The 12,563-nt window shown below is 43.2% G+C and overlaps 1 pseudogene; it reads left to right on the top strand.

Annotated features, from left to right (window-relative positions):
• The first annotated feature begins 2,076 nt into the window (after window positions 1-2,076).
• On the top strand, window positions 2,077-4,020 carry LOC147990640 (putative FBD-associated F-box protein At3g50710; annotated as a pseudogene).
• The last annotated feature ends 8,543 nt before the right edge of the window (window positions 4,021-12,563 follow it).

Genomic DNA, 12,563 nt, shown 5'->3' with positions numbered 1-12,563 from the left:
TTGTCTATCCCACCATGGCCATCGCCCACGAAGGACTTGTCTCACTAGGGTAGATCTTCACGAAGTAGGCGATCTCCTTGCCCATACAAACTCCTTGGTTCAACTCCACAATCTTGACGGAGGCTCCCAAGTGACACCTAACCAATCTAGGAGACACCACTCTCCAAAAGTAATAGACGGTGTGTTGATGATGAAGTCCTTGCTCTTGTGCTTCAAATGATAGTCTCCCCAACACTCAACTCTCTCTCACAGATTTGGATTTGTTGGAATGATGATTTGAGTGGAAAGCAACTTGGGGAAGGCTAGAGATCAAGATTCAAATGGTTGGAATAGAATATCTTGGTCTCAACACATGAGTAGGTGGTTCTCTCTCACAAAATGAATGCTGAAGTGTAGGCATGTTCTGATGGCTGTCCTTTCTAATGAAGGAAGGGTGGAGGGGTATATATAGCCTCGACACAAAATCTAACCGTTACACACAATTCAAAAATCTCGATGGGACCGGATCAGAAAACTCGGTCGGACCGATTCAGTTCAAATGTGAATGTTAGGCTTTTCTGTGGGACCGATATGATCAACTCGGTGGAACCGATGTGCTAGGGTTAGGGTAAAAACTCATATCGGTTTGACCGATTACACAAACTAGGTGGGACTGATTTTGGTAATAAGCAAAACAAAGAGTTCGCCAGGCAAACTCGGTGGGACCGATTGCTTATCTCGGTGGGACCGAAATAATTACAACAGGTAACAAAGAGTTTGCGAGCTCATCTCGGTGGGACCGAAATAATTACAACAGGTAACAAAGAGTTTGCGAGCTCATCTCGGTGAGACCGAGATCCCATCGGTGAGACCGAATTGATTAGGGTTTCTGGCAGTGGCTATGTCAAGTGAACTCGGTGGCGCCAGATAGAATATTTCAGTGGTGCCGAGTTTGAATTTTGGTTAGGGATATATGTGGATATGAGAAAGTGATTGAGGGTTTTTGGAGCATATCACTAAGCATTTTGAGCAAGCAAGCCATTAAGCAACACCTCATCCCCTTTTAATAGTATTGGCTTTCCTATGGACTCAATGTGATCTTGGATCACTAAAATGAAAATGTAGAGTCTTGAGCTTTTGAGCTTGAGCCAACCCTTTGTTCTTAGCATCTTGCAGGAGTTCCACATCCTCTTGTCCACACCACTCCATTTTGGAACTTATCTGAAATATACTAGGTAAATACATTAGTCCAACAAGAAATATGTTGACATTAATTACGAAAACCACCTAGGGAGGACTTGTGCTTTCACTAACGAATGGGCACGTCGCTGATAACCGCAGGAGGGAGAGTGTCCGAGAGGACAACCAATGCATTCATGTGGCCCGAACATGTATGTATGAAAGGGTCTTGTAATGCTTCAAATAACCAATTCACGACTTTGATGTGTCATATATGACTCACAAAATGATCAATAATCCCACACAGAGGCTCATGCTCGTAGTGTACTGCAGGACCCCTCCCCCCACCCCCCACACACAGACACACACATCCCGCACCACCACAGCCACTCTGAGGCATGTCAAACTTTCTCTGCAGCGAACATGTGACCAAAGGAGTGTCATGTTAAAATTAAAAATACAGACATCATTCGACCATTTTTATACATTGATTGATTTCCTAGGGATTTAATGTGCAAAAATAAAACTAGAGCTACATGTGCACCAAAATGGACTGCAAAATCATATGTGTCCCTGGGTGCATGTTTCCCCATGGAAGAGATCTCAAAACATTGAGAATATATATTTTTAAAATTCAGTAAATCCATAACTTAGTTGAAATTGATGAGACTTATCATGGTGTCATATATGGACACCAATAGACTGTGATATTGTACTTTTCATCAAATTTGAGACACGTTTTGATATAATCTTCTTACAAATGGGAGATTGTTAATAACTGGAAACCAATATCTCATACGGATTACTTATTCTGACCATGTACGTTAGACCGTGCCATGCTTCGGTTAAGCAGTAAAGCGGCAGAATGAATCATCAATAAATGAAAAAATGTACGTGCTGCCACGCGCCCCGTATGCCATGCGAGTAGGCGTGAGTGGACGGGACGCACGCGAGCAATCCACCGCGCAGGTAGACCAGGAGGCGTGCGTGCAGGTTTGATTATTGACGAGAGGCGTTTTTGCTTTGCAGTGTCACTGGGAGGCGTGCGAGTAGCTGTGTGAAATGATGGCATGGCAGAAGTCCGCCGCGCAGGCTCATCGGGAGGCGAGACAACCTTTAACCGCCGCCCGCCTCGCTCCCACTGGTCTGTATTAATTGCGCACCCGAGCCACCGGCCATAATAGTAGGCCGCACCCCCGGTCCACAGTGGTCACCAACGTTTGGACTCTGGAGTGTATGATGATGCCACCGAAGTGCACCATCAGAGAGAGTGGCGATGCCGGGGCTGGTGAAGCACCCGTGCAACATGCGAAGCTGGGCACAGAGGTTGTCGCCTCCATCGACGAGGTCTCGCGCGGGTAGCAGCAAGACCTTGACTTCGTCGGCGCTGTCGTGCCCCCCAGCTGGAGGCGGAGGTCAACAGTAACTCCGACAATGACTGCGACTCCGACGAATAACCGGTTAGTCATCTATATACCCATTTGTGTGGCAAACATATCATGTGTTTTCTCTGGTTACTCCCGCCTATCTATTTTTTTGGAATACAAATATGGTTATGTTCTCTCAGTCCATGAAATCAGAGTAATTAAGATGCATGTAGTGTATTGATTGTTTGAATGTTATCGGTATAGAGTTAGTGATTACTTGTTTGTTCTGTACATATGATTTTTGCTAATAACCCGACTAGGGTTAGCGTGCGTGCTAATAATTCATGGCTAGATCTTGAGAATTGATTTTGAATGTCCCACATATATGTTTGTGCCTTTTTGTTCCAAACCTTGAGAATTGATTTTGAATGTGCTACATATATGTTTTTGCCATTTTTTCTTTCAGATTGGTATGTACATAGATGAGGCTCCGGCCAGCGCCGCCGCCGGATGTAGATCTTGGACCCGGCAACGTGGCCAGAAGCGGCCACGCCTCTCTGGACCTGAGGAACCGGTAGAATCTCTGGCGGACCGCATCAGCAATCTCCTGGACGCCATCATTGGGGAGATCATCTCCCTTCTCCCCACCAAGGATGGCTGCCGCACACAAGTCCTCGCATCTCGATGGCGCACCGCGCCTCTTAATCTTGACTATCATTAGCTATCTGTCGATGATGATTCTGAACTCCCCAGAGCCATCATCTCCTCCCACCAGGGCTCCATTCAATGCATCTGCATCCCGCATGCTACCTGCTGGACATACCCTTCATGGTGGCCGCCTGGCTAACATCCCGTCAATTCGATAAACTCCAGCAGCTTGAGTTCTACCATTACTACAGTGATGGGTTACCACCTAGTGCTGGATATGTGCCCTCACCGCTGATGCCTATATCATGGTTTTCCTCCTCTCTCCACACCACCACCTTAACCCGGTGCCATCTAGCAGACAATCTAGTACAAATGCTTCAACTCCCACTGTTGAAAAAACATGCAGTTGTGTTGGTTGATCTGTCGGTGGCCACACTTCACAACATCATCCACTCCAGCTGCCCTGCACTAGAGCGTTTGGCGCTTGTTTTTCGAATAGGAATCCATATCCCTTGTGTCAAAATAAAGTCACCTCACCTTGTAAGCATTGGAATTCGTTTTGAAGGACAAGAGCTCATCATCAAAAATGCCCCTTCACTTGAAAGGTTGCTCCTTCATTGTTGTTATAAACATTCGCAAATAATTGTGGTCTCTGCACCTAAATTGGAGACCTTCGGTGCAATTCGTGATCCGTTTAAATGGTTCGAGATGGTGTTTGCCTCCACACCTATTGAGGTACTATATAATATTCACGTACACTTTTGTAATTTGCATTTTCATTTGTGCGCATAAGTTAAGTATCTTCTTGGAGTACACTTTCAGTGCTAATATTATGCTCTATGCTTAATGAAGAGCTTGTCCATCCCATAAGTGGTGGTGGATTCTATCAAGACCTTATAAATCAGTATGTGGTGTTTTGATCCCAACATCATTATTGCCTTGCTGCAATGCTTTCCATGTCTGGAGAATTTATATATAAAGGTGATGATTTCATGCACATTGAAAGCCCATATATAGTGTACTATAATTAATAGTTCAGCTATCACCCTTTCAACATAATCTTTTTTAGACATTAACTGTTTTCAATCTTCATATCTATTTAGGCACTAACACATGGAGAAAAAGGTATAACCAATCGATGGTTCAAGAAGCATCGGGCTTTTCTCAGATCTCATGACATTCGTTTGAAGACAATAACGCTGGAAGGATATGCATCCAACAATGCAAACACTAGCTTTGTCACATTCTTCATGTTGAATGCGAGAGCACTATTGTCCGTGAGGATTAAGTTTTTCAACAAGAAATTTCTCACGGCTGCAAGTGCTGACCAGCATAAAAAAAGAAGTTTCTGGTGGACCTAAGGGCTTCTGATTGTGCTCGGCTTCTATTTACAACAGCTTGTCGTCCTCACGGAACAATAGAAATTTTGTACTCAGATCTTGATTTTATAGATCAGACCGATCCATTTGATTGTGACTGCTGAAAACTTTGGTTGCGTTAGATGTCCTTGTCCTGTTCAATCTGGATTTTGTATAAACCTGATGACCAATCAATCCTCGTGCCTTTGTACTGTTTGTAAGCTGGAGTTAGATATTGTTGCCCTTTTCAACTCGGCTTTGACCCATATTTTCTTTCATACTAGGCCAATGGCTTGCCATTTCTTTAATTAAGACATAAATATTATAAGCATTCACAACATAGGGAAAGAACATCACTCTCACTCGATCCTTGAGATGTTTGCTCATGCAAGTTGTGAGCGCCCACTAGCACCCTGATACGTCTCCAACGTATCTACTTCTCCAAACAGTTTTGCCCTTGTTTTGGACTCTAACTTGCATGATTTGAATGGAACTAACCTAGACTGACGTTGTTTTCAGCAGAATTGCCATGGTGTTATTTTTGTGCAGAAATAAAAGTTCTTGGAATTACCTGAAAATCAACAGAGAATATTTTTGGAATATATAAAAAATACTGGCGAAAGATTCAAGGCCAGGGGCCCACACCCTATCCACGAGGGTGGGGGTGCGCCTAGCCCCTGGGTGCGCCCCCTGCCTCGTGGGCCCCCTGGTGCTCCACCGACCTCAACTCCAACTCCATATATTCACGTTCAGGGAGAAAAAAATCAGAGTGAAGGATTCATCACGTTTTACGATACGGAGCCACCGCCAAGCCCTAATCTCTCTCGGGAGAGCTGATCTGGAGTCTGTTCGGGGCTCCCGAGAGGGGAATCCGTCGCCATCGTCATCATCATCCATCACCAATTTCATGATGCTCACCATCATGCGTGAGTAATTCCATCGTTGGCTTGCTGGACGGTGATGGGTTGGATGAGATTTATCATGTAATCAAGTTAGTTTTGTTAGGGTTTGATCCCTAGTATGCATTATATTCTGAGATTGATGTTGCTATGACTTTGCTATGCTTAATGCTTGTCACTAGGGCCCAAGTGCCATGATTTCAGATCCGAACCTATTATTTTTTCATGAATATATGTGAGTTCTTGATCCTATCTTGCAAGTCTATAGTCACCTATTATGTGTTATGATCCGTTAACCCCGAAGTGACAATAATCAGGATACTTACCGGTGATGACCGTAGTTTGAGGAGTTCATGTATTCACTAAGTGTTAATTCTTTGGTCGAGTACTCTATTAAAAGGAGGCCTTAATATCCCTTAGTTTCCAATAGGACCCCGCTGCCATGGGAGGGTTGGACAAAAGATGCCATGCAAGTTCTTTTCCATAAGCACATATGATTATATTCGGAATACATGCCTACATTACACTAATGACCTGGAGCTAGTTCTGTGTCACCCGATGTTATAACTGTTGCATGAGGAATCGCATCAGACATAATTATCCATCACAGATCCATTGCCTACGAGCTTTTTCACATATTGTTCTTTTCTTAGTTACTTTTCCGTTGCCACTGTTACAATGACTACAAAACCAATACTCTTACTTTTGCAACCGTTACCGCTACTATCATATTACTTTGCTGCAGATATTAAGTTTTCCAGGTGTGGTTGAATTGACAACTCAGCTGCTAATACTTGAGAACATTCTTTGGCTCCCCTTATGTCGTATCAATAAATTTGGGTTGAATACTCTACCCTCGAAAACTGTTGCGATCCCCTATATTTGTGGGTTATCAAGACTATTTTCCGGCACCGTTGCCGGGGAGCATAGCTCTATTCTTTCAGTCACTTGGGATTTATATTTGCTGATCACTATGAAGAACTTGAAAGGTAAAAGAACCAAGATTTTTCCCTCAACTACGAGGGGGGGGGGGGGTAAGGAACTGCCATCTTGCTCTGCACTTGATTCACCTTCTGTTTGAGTAAACTTGCAACACCTACTCCTGCTGTTCATTCTGATATGTCGCATTTTATTGATGATGCCACTTCTACTTTGCATGATACTTATGACGAAACTACTTCTATGCTTGATAATACTGTGCCACTAGGTGAATTTCTTGATGAACAACTTGCTAGGGTTAGAGGGAATGAAATTATTAAAACTGATAATATTTATGAAAGTGATGATGAAGATTCTCCCCCTAGATATGAATTGCCTGTTGTGCCTGAGGGCTATGTTATGGATGAAGAAACTGCTAGAGACTTTTTAGCTTACAATGATAGATCTGATCTTAAGAGATTATTAGTTAAGCTTAAAGAAAAATCTTTGAATGCTAGAATGAAATATGACCCTGCTTTTGCTACTTCACCTATCTTTATTTCCAATAAGGATTATGATTTCTCTGTCGATCCTGAGTTAATTACTTTGGTTGAATCTGATCCTTTTTATGGCTATGAATCTGAAAGTGTTGTGGCACATCTTACTAAATTAAATGATATAGCCACCCTGTTCACTAATAATGAGAAAACTCGCTATTACTTTATCCTTTAGTTATTCCCGTTCTCATTAAAGGGTGATGCTAAAACATAGTTTAATTCTCTTGATCCTGGTTGTGTGCGTAGTCCCCAGGATATGATTTATTATTTCTCTGCTAAATATTTCCCTGCTCATAAGAAACAAGCTGCCTTAAGGGAAATATATAATTTTGTGCAAATTGAAGAAGAGAGTCTCCCACAAGCTTGGGGGAGGCTTCTTGATGAGGACATCAATACCATTGTTACACCCACAGCCCCTACTGTTACATATACTGGACCAATTACTAGAGCTCGCGCACGCCAATTAAATTACCAGGTACTTTCGTTTCTTGGTAATGATTCTAATGTTCATGAGATTATGATGCTGCCTAAATTGGATACATTTGTTTTGCTTACAAATGAAGGGCCTAGCTTGGAGAAGGATGAACATTGGAGCAAGAACACGCATGGAGTTGATGGCATGCGCAAGGGGATCAAGAACGGAGTTACAAGTGATGATTTCAGGACTTTGAAGCCGCCATAAGGAGTGCATGAAGCCTTGGACGAAATATACAAGATGCCACTTCATAATATTCGTCCATAGGCTATTCTAGGTGCTGCGTCACCTTATTAATGGGCCAGGCCCATGTAATTTCGAAATACTTAAGTATAGGCTATTTTTAGAGTCCGTATGTGTGGGGAAACAAGAGTTAGGGTTGGTTTCGGACCCCACCCTCAAGGGCCACGAAATTCCCCCCTCTTCCTCCATATATATAGCCCTTAGGGCGTCGTTTAGACTTTGGGTTTTGTTTAGATTAAAAGTTCACCATAGCTGCAACTTCGCGTACTTCGTTTGTGTCCAACGACCAGACCAAGACGTCACAGAACCCCACCTTGATCAATAAAGCTTTCATCTTATATTCGCAATATCTCGATTGCAATCTCAGTTTCTTGCTTGTTCTTCGTTTGCTCGCAGGAAACAGACCCTCGTGGTCAGGTTGATCGTGCCCCGGCGTGGTCAATAACCCTCGGAAGTTGGTTTAGCGATTGCTAAGGCGCGACGTCTCGCACGTTCGTAGTCGGATCGTCAAGGTCGACTCCCACAGAAAACGATAGCCACCATCTCATCGAAACATCGGGACACCTTAGCCTCTATCAAGTGGTATCAGATTTCCAGGTTGCTCGGTGAGATTTTACAGTTTTTCGTAGATTAGATCAAGTCTGTTCTTCATACCTACAGTCCATGAAAAAGCCAGAAAAAAAAATTAGGGTTAGTTCATCATATCCGAACCAATCTGAGCCTTTGCATAATCTTTTTAGGGTTTTTGCTTTGTTGAATTTGCGGTTGCATCGTCGTGTCAAGTTGCTGGTCTTAGAGTCTAGTCTTTTAGAGTTTCGAGTTCTGGTCACAAGTTGTCACGCCGCCGCCGCACCATCATCATCGCCCATCTGCCACTTTTGCTTATCCGCCACCGCTCTGAATCCATATCCATATACCACCACCAATCCGTATCCATATACCACCATCAATCTCTATCCATATACCACCACCGCTGCCATATACCACAACCATATATCCACCACCAATCCGAGTTCTTCTCATATTAGGTTTGTTCTTGAGATCAATCTAAATTCCGATTCGTGTTTCCTTGCCTGCGTAGGTCTCGAAAAAAAAGAGAGAGTTCCAGAGTGTGCTTTTCCCTTATTTACGTGCAGCGCCGTGATTTTGTTAGTGTTCTAGGCTCGCGTCTCTAGCACGGTCTAGCCTAGGACCAGCACAGTACCGTCCTTGAGCGTTTATTCAACTTTGCGTCTCTGAATTGATTATTGCTGACCCTTTTTGCTACCATACTATAAGCCTTCCCAGCTCCACATACATCTACGTCGTGCGTTTGACTCTTCCTGGCAATCGCTCTATCCAAGCTTTTGAGAGTTTTTGACTACAACGGTTGCCGATCACCGCCTGCTGCTGGGTAAGAACTGGTAAGAATTTGAGATTTGCTTGACGGATTTGTGACACCCGCCACCACCACCACTTGTTAGTAGTCTGTAGGATCATATTCTTGTGTGTTTCTATTGCTGCTAACCATGCCAGGATCACAAGCCGACGAGACTGACTGGGAGAACTTGACGAACAAGGAGCTTCATGATACGTTTCAGCAAATGATGAATGGACAGGTGCAAGATGTGATAAACAGATTTGAAGAGGCCATGGAGAAGATAGATGGCATGGAGAAGACGTTTGAAACAAAGCTCGATAACAAGTTTGCTGAATTGCTGTCGTGTTTTCCACCACCACCACTGGCTGCTCCTGCCGCACCTCTGCAACAACAGCAACAACACCGACTACCTCCACGTCGGGAAACAGCCCTCCGCCGAGCGAGCCGTATCCCTCTTCAGTCGGGCCAAACTGCTGGTGCTGCTGTTGATACTTCTGTGGCTCCTACTGCTGATGTGGAGGAGGATGCTTATGTGGGAGATTATGAGGATGAGGTTGATCAAAATCAGAACTACGTGCCACCAACAGCACAGCAACCACCAGGTCGTCCACATGCAAATAATGGCAATGGTAGGGCTCACCCTCAGGTACGAGATCATGACCATCTCCCTAAACTAAAATTGAATATTCCACCATTTGAGGGTAGATATGTTCTTGATATATATCTTACTTGGGAGTTAGAAACTGAACAACGATTTACATGTTTACAATATCCCGAGGAGAGACGTGTTCCTGCTGCTGTTTGTGCTTTTACTAGTTTTGCATGTGTTTGGTGGTCTGAGCATTGTAGATTATATCCTATTCCGGCTACTTGGGCTGCTTTGAAAACTGCTATGCGTACTCGTTGGGTTCCACCATATTATCAACGTGAATTACTTCAAAAATTGCAGCGCTTAAGACAGGGAAAAAATTCTGTAGAAGAATATTATCAGGAATTACAAACTGGCATGATTAGATGTGGTATTGTTGAGGAGAATGAAGCTATGCTTGCACGTTTTATGGGTGGATTAAATAGAGAGATTCAGACGATTCTAGAGTATAAGGAGTATACTAATATCACTCGTTTATTCCATCTTGCTTGTAAAGCTGAACGTGAAGTGCAGGATCGACAGGCATTGGCGCGGACTAACTTTTTTGCAGGTCGACCTTCATCATGGACACCACGTGCATCATCTACTTCCACACGTTCTGCTACACCGGCGCCTCCGTCGGCTACCACCTCCAACCGTGATACAATAAAGCAGGCACAATCACCACTATCTGCCAAGAGCACACCTTCTGGGCCTGCAAAGAGCTCTTCTTCATCCATGGCATCAACAGGGCAAACACATGATGTTATTTGTCGACGTTGCAAGGGTGGAGGTCATTATGCGAGAGAATGCCCATCTAAGTGTGTGATGATTGTTACTGAGGATGGTGGGTATGAGTCCGCTAGTGACTATGATGAGGAGACTTTGGCTCTTATTACACGTGACGAACACGGTGGAGACGATTCTGATCATGAGACGCAATACATGGCTCCTGAAGATGCTGACAGGTATGAATGTTTAGTTGCTCAACGTGTTTTGAGTGTGCAGGTTACACAAGCTGAGCAAAATCAGAGGCATAATTTGTTCCATACAAAGGGAGTTGTGAAGGAACGTTCTGTTCGCGTGATCATAGATGGAGGAAGCTGCAATAACTTGGCTAGCATGGAGATGGTGGAGAAGCTATCTCTCACCACAAGACCACATCCACATCCTTACTACATCCAATGGTTCAACAACAACGGCAAGGTTAAGGTAACACGTACTGTTCGTGTGCATTTTAGTATCTCTACATATGCTGATTATGTTGATTGTGATGTGGTACCTATGCAAGCATGTTCCTTATTACTTGGTAGACCATGGCAATTTGATAAAAATTCTGTACACCATGGTAGAAACAATCAGTATACTCTTGTTCATAACGATAAAAATATTACTTTGCTTCCTATGACTCCTGATTCCATTTTGAAAGATGATATTAATAGAGCTAATAAAGCAAAACAGGAGACAAATAAGAGTGAAAATCAGATTGTGGCAAAAGAATTTGAGCACCAAATGAAGCCTAATAATAAACCATCTACTGTTGTTTCTGAAATTAAATTGAAAAGTGCATGTTTACTTGCCACCAAATCTGATATTGATGAGCTAGATTTTAGCAAATCTGTTTGCTATGCTTTTATGTGCAAAGAGGCATTATTTTCATTCGAGGATGAGCTAGATCAATAGGTGCACGAGGTAGGAAACCATACACAATTTCAAAAGGGCACATCTTAGTAGTAGAATGCAATGAACGATTATAAGCAAATTCAATATGAGGCAAGCATTCTTCCCACAATTTCTTGTTATTCTTCAAAACAGCCCTAAGCATAGTAGACAATTGATGAGGACATGACTACCTTGGATACGACCAAAAATATTGCATACATGCATATTTGTCAGGTGATTTCTAATGCAAACTATTCAATAATCTATTTATGTTATCTAGAACAAAAATACTTCACACACTTTTGTGTTTTGTCTAATTGCAGGTGTATGAGACATTTGTACAATCCACATATGAAGACAAGGGAAAAGGAGAAGTTTAGGTTGTGTTCAAAAAGTCCTCTCACGTCACTTTTGGGCCAAGAGAAGATAGAGTCCAAGTCTCTCACGTTCTGGATTCAGATTCGGACTGCACAGACATACCTGACTCAAAACGCCAACAACTTTTTCATACGGACTCCGAATTGGGTGATTCTTTTTTGTTGGAAACTAGATTTCGTGCTCTTTCCAACCCAATTGGATTCACCTTCAAATTCATCCGGAGCGTTGAGTTACGGACGAAACAATCTGACGTTGCAGCAGAATCCGAGTCAAACTACAAGCCCAAAGGTGTTGCATCACCTCCACTTGGGCCCATGAGCCTTGTACGACCTAGGGTTAGTTTTAGGCTGCCTTGGGACGTCCTCCCACCTCCTTGGCCGCCACCCCTTGCTCCTATATAAGTAGATCCATCTAGTAGCTTTTTCCTGGGGATTTGTTTAGTTAAAAGTTAGCCATTGCAACTTCGTGTACTTCGTTTGTGTCCAACGACCAGACCAAGACCGCTTCCGGATCCCCACCATTATCAATACTTCATATTTATTTGCAATATTCAGATTGCTTTATCATATTCTTGCTCGTTCTTCGATTGCTTGCAGGAATAGACCTTCGTGGTCAGGCTGACCGTGCTTCCAGCATCGTCAGTAACCTCAGGAGATTGGTTTAGCGTTTGCTAAGGCGCAACGTCGTGCACGTTTGTAGTCGGATCATCAAAGTCGTCTCCACCAAATCGATAGTTATCATCTCATCGAAAGATCGGGACCCTCGCCTCTATCAAGTGGTATCAGTTTTCAGGTTGCTCAGTGAGAATTTCCAGTTTTCCTAGATTAGATTTATTTTCTTACCTATTGTCCAAGAAAAATCCACAAAAAAGAGTTAGATCTATTCATCCTTGGTCCAAGCCAGTCTGAGCCT

This window comes from Triticum urartu, chromosome 1A (assembly GCF_056163025.1).
Source record: "Triticum urartu cultivar PI428250 chromosome 1A, HENAU_Tu73, whole genome shotgun sequence".
NCBI lineage: Eukaryota > Viridiplantae > Streptophyta > Magnoliopsida > Poales > Poaceae > Triticum > Triticum urartu.
Note: the sequence above shows the minus strand (reverse complement) of the source record. Positions and strands in the feature narration are given on the sequence as shown.